The following is a 4,174-nucleotide window of genomic DNA, read 5'->3' on the forward strand; positions in this document are numbered from 1 at the left end:
TTTAATGTTTTCGCGAAAGTTTTAATTCACTCTGATATTTAGAACTGCATTTATGAGTAAATCCAACGCCAATGTAGGGCACCGGGCTCGGGGCCTTACAGCTTCATTTTTCATCTGTTGATCTTATCAATCCTTTTTTTGATGATTCCTTGCCTACCCCTCCTAATGATCCTGCACCTAATCCTTCACCTTCTCCTACTGCTCCTACTCTTAATTTTGTTCTTGATCCTTCATCTTCCATTCCTTTCCATGATCTTGTTCGACGATCTTCGAGAACTTCCACCCTTATACTTATATGACTATACTTGTAATAACTCTGAATCTTCTCATCATTGTTTCCACATTGTCACTAATTCTAGTTACTCTTATATCCCTTGCTCTTCTTCTCATCTTCTCATCTTCTTTCTTCCAGTCAGTGTCTCGCCCAAGCAATCTCTGATTTACATGAGCCTACTACTTAAAAGGATGTTGTCGGCATTCCTGAATGGCAAGATGCCATGAAAGCGGAATTTCAAGCTCTTGAAAACAATAATACTTGGGCTATTATTGATTTCCCCTAGAAAGAAAGATATTCAATGTAAATGGGTGTTTAAAGGTAAATACAAAGCAATTGGGATAGTTAAGCATTGTAAAGCTATATTAGTGGTGAGAGGAGATGCTCAAAAAGAAGGGATTGATTACAATGAAACCTTTTCTCCTGTTATCAAAATGACCACTATTCGAAGTCTTGTAAATATCGCTACAAAAAAGAAGTTAACCTTTATTCCAGCTAGATGTCAATAATGCTTTTACTAGGAACAATTTGGAAGAGATCAATAATTTCAAGACATTCCTGGACTCAACTTTCAAAATAAAAAATTTGGAAAGTCTCAATTGTTTTTTGGGTATGGAAGTTCTTTATATTGCCAAAGGTGTTATCATGTGCCAACGGGAGTTTTCTAAGGGCATGCTTTCTGAATTTGACACTTCCAATTTTCTGTCACAAACTCTCTGTTACCTCATCATTTACAACTTAAAGCTCATGAGAGACTTGTTCTTGATTACCCTTTACAATACAGGAAACTTGTTGGTAAACTTAATAACCTTACTAACACAATACCTAATCTTGATTTTGTTCTTCAGCTTTTATGTCAATTCAAGCAAGATTCGAGGATTCTTCATTGGAATGCCGCGCTTCATACTCTATCTTATGTCAAAGGAACTTTATTTCAAGAATTATTGTTCAACAATAATCTTTCCTTTGACCTACACGCATTATGTGATTTTGACTGGGTAACATGTACTAATACTCGTCAATCGGCTAGTGGTATTTATGTTTCTCTTGGGGGCTCTCCGAATTCTTGAAGATCTAAAAATAACCAATTGTTTCTTTAAGCTCGGCTAAGACGAGTACCGATCTCTTCGATGTGAACTGCCGAACTTGCCTGGTTGACAAGACTTCTCTCAGAGTTCAATGTTCATAACATTACTTCGGTCATGCTTAAATGTGATAGTAAGGCTGCTATCTATATTGACAAAAATCATGTTATTCATGAGCGAACTAAACACATTGAAATAGATTGTCATTTTGTTCGCTAGAACTTGCAAAAAGGGTTGGTCACTTTGGCGCATACAAACACGAAAGATTAGCTTGCTAATATTTTTACTAATAGCTTACCAGGATCTCAATTTCGCTCACATTTATGCAAGTTGGGGTTTTCTCAACTTTCAATTTAAGGGGGGGATGTGAGCGTATATGTTATACGTTTGTGTTTGTGAACACATATACTCCGTATATGTGTTGTGTATATACATAGTTTTCTTGTTCTTTGTAGGTGTAACTTTTCATTTTGTTTGAAATAGAATTTTCTTTCCTTGTCTTTTTGCTTCTTTCCGTGTCATCGTTTTTCAACAATTACATTAGTCGATGCCAATGGCTAGTTACACACCCTCAACCATCCAAGAGTCACTTTCTTCCACCATCACGCTTGTGACAATCACCACCAGACCGTCCTCCGCACCCATTCACGCCTCTCTTGTTGTGGTGTTCCACGTAGAAAGTTTTCACATGGACAAGCTTAGTGACCTCACAACACTAAGGTATTGTTTGTTTTTGAACACAAAAACTGCTTGCAATCTTACTTCATCTGATTTTATGTCTGCAACTGAAGATGTGGTCTGAAGGTTTGCAATATGAAAATATAATACTGTTTGTTTTATAAAATGTATATCTTCTGCATAAGCTGAAAATTAGTAACCTATCATATATATCACAATAGATAGAAGTCATTTAACGTTTGTAGACTGCTAAAATAACTAGTAGTGGTGTACGAACTATGGAAGTGGGTGGTGGTGTACGAATTATGGAAGTGGGTGGTGGTTGATGATTGGTGGTAGACGATTGTGGTAGGCGGTGAATGGTGGTGATGGATGGTTGTGGTGGGTGGTGGTGGACGGTGGTTGTGGCCGGCTGTGGGTGTCGGTGGTGATGACCGGTGGTGGATGGTGGGGGGTGGTGGATGCTGGTGGCGGGTGGTGGTGGTTGCAGACAGTGGGTGGTGGTGGTGGGTGGTTGACGATGGCGGTGGCGGAAGGTGGGTGGTGGTGGGTGGTTGACGGTGGTGGTGGCAAACGGTTGGTGGTGGTGGCGTCGGACGGTGGGTGATGGTGGTGGTGGTAGCGGTGGACTGTAGGTGGTGATTGGTGGTGGCGCACGGTGGGTGGTGGTGGTGGTGGACATTGGATGTTGGTAGGATGGTAAGAAGTGTGAAGAAGTGTGAAGATGGTGGATATTAGCTTATATTTTAAGACCATATAAGCAGTTTTCAGATTTTTTTTAAACAAACTGTCTTCAGGAACTTATGTCTGCGCGTCGGCAGACGTAACCCTCCTGCAGACCTTTGAAGCAAAAACAAGCACAACCTAAGTATGATAAATAATCAAAACTTAACACACATTTTCCCAAACAATTAACTCAACACGACTCATTATCTTCATTTACTTGGCTTTTTTAAAGCTACTTAAATTTTATATGGTATGTTAAAAAGTTTACGAGGATTAATATACAAGTGTTGAAGTATCATCAGCATAAGAAGAAAGACAACTTTGTGGGGCTAGTGAAGAAGGTAGTCACTACTTTTGTTTTGTGAAGAATCGCAAAGATACACTATTTTGACATAGTGTATTGAAGAAGGTGATCACTACCTTTACATGATGAGACGTATTGTTCCTATCTTTTAGTGGGAGACTAATGAAGAAAACTCTAGATTGTATAATCGACGAAAGAAATAAATAAAGTTTGAGAAGGAAACTATTTTAAGTAATACACGCATAACGTGTTCATGAGACATTTAAAATGTGGGCTAAATTTAGTCTACCGTTTTTAAACGCCATCTTAAAAAACGTACACTAAAATTTAGCAACGAATTAAAAAGTTGGCTAAATTTTTGGACAGTCCCATTTTGGTACGAAAACACAATATTTGTTATGAATCACCACCAACAATCTTTTGCCGACAATATTTTGTATGAAACCAATTATATGCATTTGTCTCCCTAAATAGTGTTTCTAAATAATGTTCTCACATTATAAATAGAATGTATGTATAACGAGTAATAGCATCCCAGAAAAATTACATTCTCACATTTTCCTTTATCCTCTTGTTTCTTTGTTCAAATATTATTTCAATAATCTTGTTATAATCCTTGTAGCAGAGAAAAATAATGAATTAATGATGAAAAATCATCAATCTCGTCCCACGGGTTCATTAGAAATACCAGAAGCAAATGTTGCTCACAAACATTCTTATAAAAATTCTGGTCATAAATGGGAACAAAGTCGTGGACGAGGCCCTGGACGTGTCCGTGGTCATTTTGACAAAAGGCATTTTAATGATCGTAACCATTCATTTAAATGGAACACTAATTCTTATGGTCATGGTCGTGGCCGTGGTCGTAGCCAGAGAGCCAACAATTACCATGTTCCACAAAATAACCAACACAATAAATGGAATGAAGCTGGTATGTCCGAAAACAATGGCACTTCCTGTTTTAGATGTGGAAGTACAAACCACTGGGCAAAGGCTTGTCGCACAGCTCCACATCTGTGTGAACTATACCAAGCACCCCTTAAAGGAAAAGAGAAAGAAGTGAACCATGTTGATAACTTTAATAATATCAATGCTGTGCTGAGCTGA

Source organism: Bidens hawaiensis, unplaced genomic scaffold (assembly GCF_021521415.1).
Source record: "Bidens hawaiensis isolate Kalapana, Puna unplaced genomic scaffold, B.hawaiensis_p1.1 tig00020018_1, whole genome shotgun sequence".
NCBI lineage: Eukaryota > Viridiplantae > Streptophyta > Magnoliopsida > Asterales > Asteraceae > Bidens > Bidens hawaiensis.